This window comes from Lissotriton vulgaris, chromosome 8 (assembly GCF_964263255.1).
Source record: "Lissotriton vulgaris chromosome 8, aLisVul1.2, whole genome shotgun sequence".
Taxonomy (NCBI): domain Eukaryota; kingdom Metazoa; phylum Chordata; class Amphibia; order Caudata; family Salamandridae; genus Lissotriton; species Lissotriton vulgaris.
In genome coordinates this window covers 271,391,360-271,405,434 of record NC_141696.1, presented here as the reverse complement: position 1 = coordinate 271,405,434, position 14,075 = coordinate 271,391,360, and positions in this window count along the sequence as shown.

The window sequence follows — 14,075 nt, the reverse complement described above, 5'->3', positions numbered from 1 at the left end:
CATGGGTCTCTGCTGGATGGAGATGAATAACCAGACAAAATCAAAAAACGACTGGAAAACAGTATGTGAGAACGCCCTGTCAGACCTCAAGCTGGAAAAGGCATGGAGTACAAACCAAACCTTTGTGGCTTTCAAAAAAGTGAACAACGGGGCTGCAAAGCAAAGATCATGGCTATCAGATAAAGCCGCAACAGCAAAGAAAAAACATGGTTGGACGGTGTTGGCCACGTACGGAAAAATGGAGCCGCAACCCTATTTAGTCACATATCCACGGCCTCCCAAAAAACTCTTTAAAATTTACGGCTGGGCACTTCCATCTTAAAAGACCATACACCAGAATGGAAGCAAACATGGGTGACCCCCGACTACAGACTATGTGGTCAAAAGGAAGAATCAATGATGCACATATTGTGCATCTGTCCCTTTTTGAAAAACTTGAGACGTTACTTTCTCCTTCACGCATTCCGTCTTTTCCAAATTAGAACATGCCGCCCGGCCGTCATGCTAGCACTGAGCAGTCAACAATTGCAGACAGCATGTAGAGCCGCAATATTCTGTCAAAAGGCACTGCAGCTAATACAAAACATCGAGAAACAGGAAACCAAAGGCCTGAAACTGGATGCGTGAAGCGTAACGAACAGACCCACTGATATACCTCTCACAATCACACCAAATACATGGACGTTTAGAAAGCTTTCCTTTTAACCACTTGAGAATTTGTACTTTTTTAAAATACGTGTTTCATGTTACAATATTGTAAAGGTTTTAATTAACTATATACAATAAAAATGTACTTACTTACTGCTGCAGCAGAGATGCATGCCATCGGTGGAGCCTGGGTTTTCCCATGCATCCACCCATGCATTCTGACACATTCACCGATTTACCAACACTGTTAGACCTGGGAAAGCATCAGAATTGTATGACTCCCCCAACGGGGCGAAATATCTTTATTTCTCCTTGTTTCTAAGGGCCTTATTATGAACATGGTAACTCTACAGTGGACAGTGGAAAGAGATGTCCACTGTAAGACCGCCACCGATGTGGTGTGACAGCTCAGCCAGATTCAGAGTCAATTCCTGGTCTGGTGTGCAGTCATGTGGCAGTCTGACAGCAGTGGTCTGTGAGGCTCATAAGAAGAGCCTCGCATGCAGACCGCCGCTTCCAGAGTGCTGACTGCACCTTCCTGCACGGTGTGGCATACGTGCTACACCATGCAGGAAATGGGGAATCAAATAGAGGGGGGCACTACATGAGCCCCCCACATGCACCCCAGGCCCAAATCCAGTAAGAGGCCCTGTTAGGACCCCTTTAGTTGCCATTTCCCTACCTTTTTCATGTAAAGGGCAGTGAAATGGCAACTCAGAATACGTTCAGAGATGCCAGATGCAGCTACGCCAGCATATTCCTGGCGATGAAAGACCACTGGCGAAGCGGTATCCCTGATCACCGTGTTGCCAGCGGTCTCATAGCAGTCCGACCTCTGCAGTCTCTCAGTGTGGCAATGGTTGGACCACCACCACGGGTTAGGACCGTCAAACTCGTAATGAGGCCCTAAGTCTGTTGCAATCTGCAGTGCACACTTAGAAAGAGGAAAATGCTTCTGAGGATCATTTTTTTACAGGAATCTCCCCCTTCCAGTTCAAAAACAATTCTGCCTACAATGCAGTTACCCTTTCACCATGGTGCGAGAGTGCATGAGTTTGCACTAGGCAGTCAAACGTGCCGAAGCACTAGGAAAGGGCAGGAATGCATCGTATAAAACTGAATACAGTGTATTCCTGCCATTTCCCTTTCCCTTTCACGCCATGCAGCAAGATGGGTAGCTGCGTTCCAATTCCTGATGTTTTAATAAATATAGGCTTCAGTGTTTAAGATGCACACAAAAATAACTATTTGTCACAATGATCTTTAAGTGACTTTATGTTAATGTTAATGTTAATATTCATTTATTAAGCGCTCGTACGCCCAAGGGCTTCATGGCGCTATAGGAGGGAACACAGCACAATGGTTAAAAATAAAGATAAAGCAACTCAGCAGTAAGCCTGGGAGAATAGCCAGGTTTTGAGAGAGTGTCTAAAGCTCAGAATGTTACCGCTCAGTTTCAATTGAAGAGGAAGGGAATTCCAGAAGGTGGCTGCAAGGTGATCAAAGCAGCAACCGCCTAGACGCTTCCTCTTGTAAGAAGGGACACTCAAAAGGGATTTGTGAGCGGACCGAAGATTGCGAGAAGGATCGTATCTGATGAACAGATCTCTGATGAACTTAGGGCCAGAGTCATGTAGGGACTTAAATAAAATGCACCCTGTTTTGAAAGCAACTCGCTGCTCAACAGGCAGCCAATGTAGCTGCTTCAACCCTGATCTAATGGACTGCCTTTTAGAAAGGTTCAGAATAAGTCTCGGCAGCCTGGTTTTGGACCAGCTGGAGGCGTTTTAACTCTCCAATTTGGAGCCCAAGGTAGAGGCTGTTGGAGAAGTCTAGTCGCGACAGGACCAAGGCATTTACAATCTGGCTAAGGGCAGCCGGAGAAAAGAAACAAGCAATTTTCTTGATTTTCTTTAGCTGAAAAAAGCTGGATGACACCACCGCGCCTACCTGTCTTTTCAGGGACAGATCCTCGCTAATAAGTACTCCCAGACTTTTAACTGAAGGTGACTTGGAAGGTGGAGCCCCCATGCTTGATGGCCAAAAGCATGGGTTCCAGCTTAGTACACTCTGCCCAGGCAAGACCAATTCAGTCTTGCCTGGGTTGAGTTTCAAATGATTGCAACTGATCCAACCCTGGATGTGAGACATGGTATTTTGAAATACCTCCACTGAGTCCTTGGTGTTCAAAGGGAAGATGAGTTGCAAATCATCTGCATAATTAAAGATGGTAACTTTCGCTTTTCTTAAGGAGTACAATAGGGGGCGTAGGTACAAATTAAAAAGTAAAGGTGACAATGATGAGCCCTGAGGTACTCCACATGTGGTGGATATAGTAGGAGCTGTGAAAGAGCCCAATCTTACAGATTGAGTGCGGCCGGAGATGAATGAACGGATCCAACTCAACGCAGGGCCCGTTAGACCAGCTTGTTCGACACGGTTGACCAAGATGGTATAGTCAACCGTGTCGAATGCAGCCGAAAGGTCCAGTAGCACCAGGGCCTGGTGGATCCCGTTATCCGCGTTCCGCCTCAGGGTATTTTGTACCACCAGGATGACTGCCTCAGTCGAATGACATGGGCGGAAACCAGCTTGGTTAGGTCCGAGGTATTCAGTTTCTTCGACAAATTTGGACATTTTGTCACAAACATGAGCCTCCAAGAGTTTAGCACAGTACGGCAACAGTGATATAGGCCTGTAGTTGAGCGGGTCGAGCGGGTTTGCTCCGACCTTCTTTATCAGGGGAATGAGTAGAGCCTTTTAGAGGTTGTTGGGGACTTTACCCTGTGAAAGAGATCCGTTCAGCATAGAAAGCATGCCCTCAGGAATAGCAGTTCCCACCTCTCTCAAGATGTGCGGAGGGCAGATATCATCGGGTGAGCCTGATTTGACCCTGGCGAACAGCTTAGATAGAGTATCACCATCAATGAGGGGAAATGATTCCAAAGTCGAAGAATTATAATACGCATCAACCAAAGGGGGGGAGGACATAGTAGTGATAGAGTGTTCCTGTTCCCAAACAGCCTTTATATTTGCTAAACAACCAATGACATACATTTATATTTTTTTCAGGTAGCAGAGCACTCTAGAGACACAGCTTGTTTATGCTTTTTTGGGTGTACCTCGGTTTCATAGAGATTACCTTATTCTGGACTCATATAGCAGGGATACTGGACACAGCAGCCTGAAAGTGAAAAGCTGTGCTTTATAGTGCACACAAGTCTGCAAAGTTTAGCCACTAGGCACTAATAACACTGAACACAGCCCAGGAAGCTGTGAAATGGATTATGCACTGTCTCTTCAAAACACGTCCGGATACAATGCAGTGGTTAGAGGGCACAGCTTACAGCCTACAGCCTCTGCGCCCAGCTTTTCGTGACTCCCGCAGGATGGGATTGAGCCATAGAATTGCTGGCCGCATTCCATCCTGTGATGATTTTAGAAAGGGTGTAGTCTTGTCTCTTGTAGAACAAATATGTCTTCCTTAAGCTTCCTGAGGTAATTGATCTACTGCTGACAGCGGCGGTCAAAATGGTTCTGAGTATTTGGAAAGACACAGCAAAAGCCACGCCGAAAGCATGGCTGAACAGGATCACCTTTCTACGAGCGGCTGACAACATAACAGCGACACACACACCAAAGACACACAGGCAGTCGAACATGTGGGGCTCCCTAGATGACCACCTAGCATCGCACAAACCTCCATAGGCGGTGAAGCTAGACAACCTAGCCAGTCCTGTGCGCATAACACGATTACAACCAGCACTTGCTCCTTGATCTTTCCCTATCTCCTCTCTCCCGGGGCGAGGGTCCAAAGAAGAAAACCAAGCATCACGAAGGGGTGGAAGACGACATCGGAAATCTGAACCGGAAATCGGACTAATGTCAATACGACTGGAAACGAACAGTTCGAACAGTTATGTTCCCCCCCCCAGCGTTTCTTTTTCTTTTTTTCTCTCTCTCTCTCCCTTTCCTTTCTTCCTCTTTTCTCATCCATGTATACTGTATGCTCCATGTAAATATATATTTTTCTACAATAAAAAAATAAAAAAAAATTTAAAAAAAGAAAGGGTGTAGTGTTGTGGCTCGAGGCCCTGAGGTCTAGACTACAGGGTTTTTGCCAAAAACACCCTATACTACCTTTAGTAATGTCAAATGCTATTGCTTTGCTGGGAAAATTTCCTCATAGACCTCAGTGCTGTTGGATCATCAGCCTGCCAAATGCTGGTTGATGGCTGCCTGGTTGTCCAAAGCAGCATATCTGCATGAGCACAGAAAGCATGTAAAAAGAAAGCAAGTGGGAGATCTAATGCATTTCCAGGTCTTTTGTGATCATTCACATGCAGAGCTATGGATACTGCAGGATGGAGATATGAAGCACCTTTTATGGGCATTTAAAAAAATTAATTAAATCAGAAAGCAAGTAAGCAGGGAGCAAACTCGCCAAATAGCCAGCATTGGCTTTTACTCCTTGGAGGTGGCTCACCTGATCAGTTGCCGTTTGATGGTTGAAATAAATATTACTTTCCATTTCGTAATGCAGGATGTGCTGCCTATAGCTCAGCGATAGCAGGCAAAGTTGGCTGTATTTAAAACTATTGCATTTGTTACTCTAAAAAACTATAAACCACATAAGTGATGGTATAAGATGACATTCAATGATCACATAAATACTTAAGGAAAACAGATATTACTTCTAAACAGAGCTGTTTGACTCAAACCTGGGGGCGTGGCCAAGATGGCCTTGAGGTAGGACACTTTTCGCTGTCTCTCCTGCCCGCCACCAATCTAAAGCACAATTTCTCTGCATTGGATAGCCCCTGAAATGCCAAAACACCAAGATATCCATCAGCACACTTGCACGGGGTACTGAGGAGCACAGAGACGGTGACCAGTGGCTCCGCGATAGTTGGTAGTGGGCAGAGGGCCACACGGCTGCGACACTGATTCATCGGAAGCCGCCAGATCCAGGAGAAAGTGGCTGCCACCGGCAGAGTTAAGCAATGGCCCAGCAGAGGAGTAGTGTTACACAAGACATGAGTGGCGGAGCCTCGTGAGCTGACTGGAGGAGCCCTAGTGGAGGTGTGAACAGGAAAGACCCCTCCAAAGGGCAGAGCATGCCTGGCCCCAGGCCTACGAGGCTTTGTCAGTTGTGTGGGCCTCGGGAGACGCCCTTGCAATGCTGACTGGAGGGGTCTATCTAGATCTGGTATGAGAGGTGAGCAGCGGAGCAAAGGGCCCCCCAAGTGGCTGCAGATCTATATGGCAGAAAGAGCAGGTGTAGTGGTGGGACCAGAGCGACATAGGCCTAGGAAGGCCTAGCACACTGCGAGTCTGGAAGTGAGGAGACAGGAGGCACGAGCGGCAGGCACCTGTGGGTCAGCTTGAGGAGTCCAAATGGAGGAGCGGTTAGAGCGGACGACGCCGGAGGGCAGAGTGGGTCCGCTCACCTTCAGAGCCTTCCAAGAAAGCTCTGAATCTATGACAGAGGTGAGGCCTTGAGACGGCTGCAACTGCAAGCGATGCAAGAGTAAGTGAAGTAGGAGGGTCAGAGCGGTAGAGGCCTTGTGAGACCTGAGGCAATGAGAGGTGAGCCTGAGCGGGGCTTGAGAGCTTCGTTGCGCGAGTCCACAATGCAGGCGGAGGTGAGACTGCACCAGCTTTGGACATACTGGACACTGGACAGTGGGCAGGAACAGTTTGCATCAGATACCCCCAGAGCAGTCCCAGTAGAGATTAACGAGAAGACTTGGGATCATTATGTGCAGGAGTCTGCAGCAGGGGGTCTACATTTAGAGCACATCAGGCGGCATCAGTCCTCGTATGGGCAATAGGGGAGCAGCCTGGAGCCCTGAATTAGGGGGCATTGTGGACTCACAGCTTCATCACAATGTCCCTGTCAGGGAGATCATGGCTGGCAACAGGCCACCACCCTAATTTATAGTCCTAGAAACCCTTGAGTCAGCACAACACCACACGGGTGATGGAACTGCTGGACCCCAGTCTTGCCTGAATTGGGTGAAAGTGCAGAACAACGGCTGTGGGAAGAGGGAATCAAGATCAATCCCTTAAGGGTATGCTTACGAAGCCCAGGGGTAGAGCAATGGCAAAACAGCAAGCTACAGAGGAAGTGCAGCACCCCCAAGCGACCACCACGGCTGAAAAGCCAGTGACCTGGGAACTCCTGGACTCCCTCTTCTCATTGCTCAAGGAGGATCTCCAAGCCGTCAAGGAGGACTTAACATCAACATTAGCACTACTTTTCCCCTGATTTTAACTTTGCCGGCCACGCTCACCTGCACGCTGCCACCCTTACTTGCATGATAAACAGGAAAAGCACCGCATTTCGCGGGTCCCTCGCCAGTGTCTCGTTGGTGGCCATATTGGGTGAGGGGTGAGTCACAGCGCGGTCTAGTCCTCATTTAGGAGGCTCGACCAACATAAATAGCAGCCATGCATACGCGCAGCGTCATCGCGCAGCGGGATCGCCGGACTTCCGCCGGAGTTACGCCTGAGTTCAGCCCGTCTGCGCCCGTCCGCGCTGAGGATGGGCTGCAGGATGGGCTGGTCTTGGCTGCTACACTCCCTCTGCCATCCGAGGTACCTAGGCTATACTCAATGTTAGAACTCTTGGCTCTCAGACCACCTATGCAGCTATGTTCTCATCGCCTTTCCCCTGAAGGGCTTTTGCATTCCTATTCATGTATAACATGTAAAGTCTCTTTTCGTTTCACAGAACCCAGTCCTATAAGATCCCACTCTTTTTCTAAAAATAATCCTTCCATTCCACCTAGAACTGGTTTCCTATTGAATGCACGATCGCTCATTAAACATAATGTTGCCTTCCACGATTTCATGGAAGATAGACAGCCGGATTGGGTCTTTATTACGGAGACCTGGACTTCGGATTCCTCTGGCCACGATTTACTTTTGGCCATTCCTGATGGATACTCTCTCCATAGGCAGGACAGACCTTTGCGTAGAGGAGGAGGAAATGCCATTCTTTTTAAATCCTCCCTTTCTTGCACGATCAAATCTTTATCTACGCCTCAAGATCATTTTGAGGCACTTTATTTCTGCATTCTGTGTGCTCCATCTGTATCCTTCACTGGTATACTTATATATAGACCACCTGGCACTAGGACCAACTTCTCTGCAGAGCTACTTAGAATCCTTGAACCCTATTTTGGAAAATCCCACCTTTCCATTCTGGGTGACTCCAATTTCCATCTTGACGAAGTCAACTCTAAGGATACCATGACACTAACTGAGACACTTGCGGCCTGTGATCTTGTCCAGCTGGTGAGTAGTCCAACACATAAGGCAGGCCATATCCTGGATGGAGTATTTTCTAGTGATTCAAGACTATCTACTGGACCCCCTTTGCCGCTGGTCTGGACAGACCATTTTGCAGTGCCTCTTGAACTTGCTCTCCCTGCCTTGCCCTCATTGAACCAGGCCGCCACTTCATTTGCCCTTAGGAGAAACCTTAGAAACATCACGGATGAGGCCCTTACCTCTTATCTTCTGCCCTCGGAGCCCCTCTCCTTGAAAAAGGCGGATGAGGCAGCACAAGAACTTATGGATTCTATCACCAATGCTGTTGAAAAGCTTGCCCCCGCCTCTCTCCGCTATGTAGCTAGGCAGAAGCCTACTGCACCCTGGTTCTCCGAACATCTGAGACTCTTAAGGCAGGGGTGCAGGAGCAGTGAGAGAAGTTGGAGGAAATCATGGGATCCGAAGGATAGGGAGGTCCATAAGTCCGTTTTGCGAGAATATAAACGGAGAGTTGTAATGGAAAAGCAGGAGTATTTCTCCAACCTCACAGGCTCCCTTACCTCATCTAGGGAACTTTTTAAAATCGCTGACTCATTATGCTCTCTGCAATTACCTGATTCAGTGGTTAGCTCTCAGGATCTCTGCAATGATATCTCGGACTTTTTTCACAGTAAAATCTTGGACATTCATGTCTCCCTAGAAGCCCAATGTCACTCTCTGGATAGTGATGTCCCTCCTGCTATAGCCAGTCTGGATACTCGGGGTGAAGGCCCACCCGAATCATTCACGCAGTTTCCATTGCTGTCTCTGGAAGGGCTTAACCTTTTACTTGACAGGACTAGGGGCCAGATGTAGGTAAATCCGATTTACCGACTTTTAAATACCGAGTCATACCGATTCGGTATTTAAAAGTCGGTAAATTGGAAGGAGGCAGATGTAGGTAAAAAATTACCGAATCTGTGAGAGTCGGTATTTATCAATTCTGTAAATACCGATTCTGTATTTCCCATTGATTCCTATGGGCCTTGAAGCCCATAGGAATCAATGTGAAATACAGATTCGGTATTTACAGAATCGGTAAATACCGAATCCTGCAAGGGTGCAGGGGGTGTCACTTTGACACCCTCTAGCACCCCAATTCTGGACTTGTGTGCAATGTGACACACAGACATGCCCTTAGGGCATGTCTGTGTGTCACATTGCACAGGTGTGCATGCACAGATGTGCATGCACACCTGAATTCGGTATTTTACCACCCAATAGGATTGGGTGGTAAAATACTGATTTTTTAAGGGCCTGTGGCACTCTTAGGAGTGCCACCTACATGTGGTTTTTCCGAATCGGTAAATATACCGATTCGGTATTTTACCGATTCTGTATCTTTACCTATTCGGTAACTTTACAGAATCTGTAAAATATAGGCCCCCTACATCTCGAATGGCCATTTACCGGTCGGTAACGGCCGAATCGGCCGTTACCGGTCGGTAAATGGCGACCTACATCTGGCCCTAAATCTTCATCTCCCATGGATCCTCTACCTCTTAAAAAACTCAAAGAATGTAGAAATAGCATTCTTCCGCCTATGCTGGAAGCTATGAATATGGCCATTGTTCAGGGTTCTTTTCCATCAGTATGGAAAAAGGCTATAGTGAAGCCACTTCTTAAAAAACCGTCCTTAGATCCTGGTCTTCTTAAAAAATTTAGGCCTATTTCATGGCTCCCTGCCCCGGCAAAAATACTAGAAGCACACCTCAACACTCATCTCTCCACCTTCCTTGAGTCCAGTGAGTACCTTGATAACACGCAGCACGGATTCAGAAAGTATCATAGTACTGAATCCGCTCTCACTGTTGTGGTAGATAATATTCGCCGCAAAGTTGATAGTGGCCAAACCACAGTTTTGGTCCTATTGGATCTTACAGCCGCTTTTGATACCCTGTCTCCCACCATTATAACATCTCGGCTTAGGGAGGCAGGGGTCACTGGGCCTGCCCTCAGTCTTCTTGACTCTTTTCTCCATGGGAGAGAACAGAGAGTAATGCTTGGAAATTTCCTCTCCCCTGCCAAGGCATTGCAATGCGGGGTGCCACAGGGGTCGGCCTTGAGCCCGACCCTATTTAATATCTACGTGGCCCCCCTTGCTAGACTAGTAAGATCACAGGGGATGGAGGTGGTGTCTTACGCAGACAACACCCAGATCATGGTATCGCTGTCTCACTCCTCTGTCAGTACATCTGCCTCTAGCTTTAGGTCATGCATGCAGCATGTGGCAGAGTGGATGATCATCAACTCCCTTAAGCTAAATGCCGATAAAACAGAGGTCTTGGTCTTCGGAAAAGACCAAGATGTTTGGTCGAGCGAATGGTGGCCTTTATCTCTTGGCATCTGCCCCACTCCCTCCCAATCAGCCAGAAATATGGGTGTTGTCTTCGACACCTCACTCTCCATGACTCTCCAAGTGAACAGGACTGTGGCTACGTGCTGGGGTGTCATTAGGATCCTAAATAGAATCCGCAACTACCTTTCCCTTCAGGCGCGCAAACAGATAGCAGTCGCTCTACTTGGTTCCAGAATCGATTACTGCAACTCTTTGTATGTAGAGCTCAACAAGGGCCTTATACATCGATTGCAAATCGTGCAGAACACTGCAGCACGCTTTGTTCTGGCACTTCCTATTGCATCATCAGCCACGACTTCTAGGAAAGACCTCCATTGGCTTCCTGTCCAGCATAGAATCTCTTTTAAGATCTTATGTATGACCTACAGAGCACTGATGGCAGGCCCCGATGATGCACTTGGTACCTTGCTCACCCGCTATGTTCCAACAAGATGCCTTCGATCGGCCGGCCTTTCTCAACTCGTAGTGCCCCGCACTAGGCTGGCCAGATGGGGAGCAAGGGCTTTTTCTGTAGCCGCTCCTCAGCTCTGGAACTCCCTCCCAATTGAGAATAAAACCCTACCCTCAATTGATCTGTTTAAAAAGGCTCTTAAAACCTGGTTCTTCGTTAGAGCCTACCAATGAGAGATTGCTGTCAGATTTGGCGAGCTGTACTATTTGAAGTAGGCGCCTTGACGCCCATGCGGGCTAAGTTTGCGCATGATAAGATGCATTTCATTCATTCATTCAAATCAAGGAGTTCAGAAGGGACACGGACGCACTCAGAGATAGGGTGTCGGCGCTGGAAGACAAGGGTGAAACTCGGGAGGAAGAGTCAGAGGCCATGAGACAAGAGATCATACACCTCCAAGAGGAACATATCGACCTACAAACACACTTAGAGGACCTCCAGAATCATTCCCACAGGAACAACGTTCGTATCCGGGGAGTGGCTTTGAAGGAAAAAGGGAGCAATCTGGATTTGTGAGAGACCTTTTCAGTCATATACTTGGCAATCTGCAGGACGCTGTTCTTAAGAACAGAGTGGGCACCCCCAGCTCAGACAAAACCCCTCCAGCGGACATCCTAGCCTGCTTGCATGACATTCATACAAAGGAAGAAATAATACGCAAAGCACAGGCGATGCATCCTATCTTATTCCGAGATCAAACTCCCACTCTATTTCAAGATCACCGCAAAAACGCAGAGACTTTCGTCCAGTGACTACCCATTTGCAGAACCAGAACATTGCTTACTCATGGAGTACCCCTTTTAGAATCATCTTCGGATTGGGAGGGAAGACTCTGACAGCTGCGTTCATTGAAAGAGGCATGCTGGCTGCTGGGACTGGAATTGCTCGGAGATCATGGGGATGAACATCAAGGATCCCCAGCCCGCGGAGAGTAGCGGCCTCGCTGGCACAGACAGGGACGAAGCCGCAGCTTGAGCAAGCCAGACTCAGCAGAAATCGCAAGGGGAAAGCAAGAACCTCTAGAAACCATTCCGTCTGATTTGCAAAAGCAGAGGGCACCTAAGCACACATGGGGGCTTTCCCCATGGTGTTTTCTGCTGTGGGCAGCGGGGGCGGCGAGAACTTGGCCACAAGATGGACACCATATCCTTTCAAGAGTGGTCATTGGCCTAACTTCAGACTTCAAGCTGGGTAAACTTGTTCATGTTTTTATGGGGTCTTTGTCAATATGTTTTGCATTCTTGTTATTTGTATGTTTTGGGGACAATGTTGGGGATCTCCATCCACCCTGCTACTTTACTATCCAACACACTATGCACACACTTGAGAGCACAAGGGTCACAGGCGTAGTTCAGTCGATGCTAGTGAGGAGGAGACTCTCAGAATTGAGGGCAAACTTTTACTCGACTTATGCAATCCTCTAAACTGAAATTTCTCTCTCTTAATGTGAGAGGTCTCAATACCATGATTAAACGCCGGGCTGTGCTGTTGCATGTGGAACAGACACAGGCAAATATTTGTCTTTTGCTAGAAACTCACCTCCTGGCCAGGGACTGTTACAGACTCAAAACAAAGGTATTCCCCATCCAGATTTTTTCGTCAAATGTAACCAAAACAGCAGGGGTAGCCATTTTGATATCACAGGCTTTTAGAGGGAGAGTGGTTCAGAAAGAAGCTGAGAGCAGAGGCTGACTGCTTACCTATCGCTTTACAATCAGAGGCCAGAGACTAATAGTAGGCACAATTTATGCTCCTAATGAAGCTCAGGAGGGTTTCTTACATGCCACACTAATGGAGGTCTTAGCCACGGACGAACTGCGAATACTACTGAGGGTAGATCTTAACTTAGTATTTGAAAACATAGCGGACAGGTCAGCACAACGTCATGGGCAAATAGGTGCATTGTTTAAGGAAGGGCTTCCCGAACTAGGCCTAGTTGACTTCTGGAGAGCATCCCATCCACAAGCAGGGGAATATTCCTACTACTCCAATGCTCATAAAACATATGCCAGACTGGATTATCTGCTGGTCACTAGGGAAATATATTCTTTAGCAACAAGTAAGGAAATACTGACAGCCTCCCTTTCAGATCACACAGCTGTGGTAACAGTAGTATTGCTCCCACCTGTGACGTCGCCCCGTAGACAGTGGAGACTGAGCGACACCCTACCTCAGCGTAAAGAGGTCTTGGTCCAAATAAAACACACAATAGAGGAATATCTCTCTCACAATTACATCCCAGAGACTGACATATTTATTAATTTATTTATTGATAGCATTTATTGAGCGCTACTGTTACCCGTGGGTGTCCTGGCGCTATGTGAAATCTTTCTAAAGGGTCCAACCGGTGGCATGCTAATTAGTAAACTATTAAGTGAACAGCCAAGTATTTATAGCCTTTCGAAAGGCAATGAGTCTCGGTATACCTCTAAGCCTATGGGGAAGCTTATTCCATGCTTTGGCTGCATTTGCCACAAAGCTTTTTCCACCCCAAGTGGCCTTTTTAACAAATGGCACATATCCAATCAGTGAGGAGAATTTAAAACAGTGATACGCTGCGCTATTATAGCGATCTCAGTGTCAGACAACAGGATGAGGAGGGAAAAGAGAGAAAGCCTATCCATACAGGTCAGCGAATTAGAAAGTATACATCAGAGGACCGGGGCCTCCAGGTTGTGGGGACAACTATCAGCGGCTCATGCCCAGTTAGCGGCACTGGATCCGGATAGAGCGGAATACGCTGCTCTCCGATTATGACACTCCTTTTATGTAGGGGGGGATAAATGCGGGCGGCTACTGGCAAACAGACTCCGGGAGAACCGGTAGCAGCAGAGTATTCTCACAATTACAGATTTAAAGGGTGATCCAGTGACAGACGACGCACTGATAGCCAAGAGGTTCAGAGAGTTTTATGAGGGGCTCTATTCAATACAATACATTAGATGAGGTAGAAAGCACTAGCTACTTCCAAGATGTACAAACGCCTAGACTGACATTAGACCAAACTATGATCTTGAAGGAGGAGATTCAAATTGTGATCTCAGCCACATACCTGTTGAAGTTGGGCAGATCACCTGGCTCCTATGGCTTCACAGTCGCCTTTTAAAAAGTCTTTTGCCCAGAAATTGTTTCCATATTGACTAGGCTTTGTAATTCATTTGCTAAATCAGGCGCTATTCTGGCCTCCATGTTAGAGGTTGTAATAACAGTCATCCTCAAACCAGGGAAAGATAAAACTCACTGCAGTGCATACTGGCCCATCTCATTGCTAAATATAGATCTAAAACTATATAGAGGTAT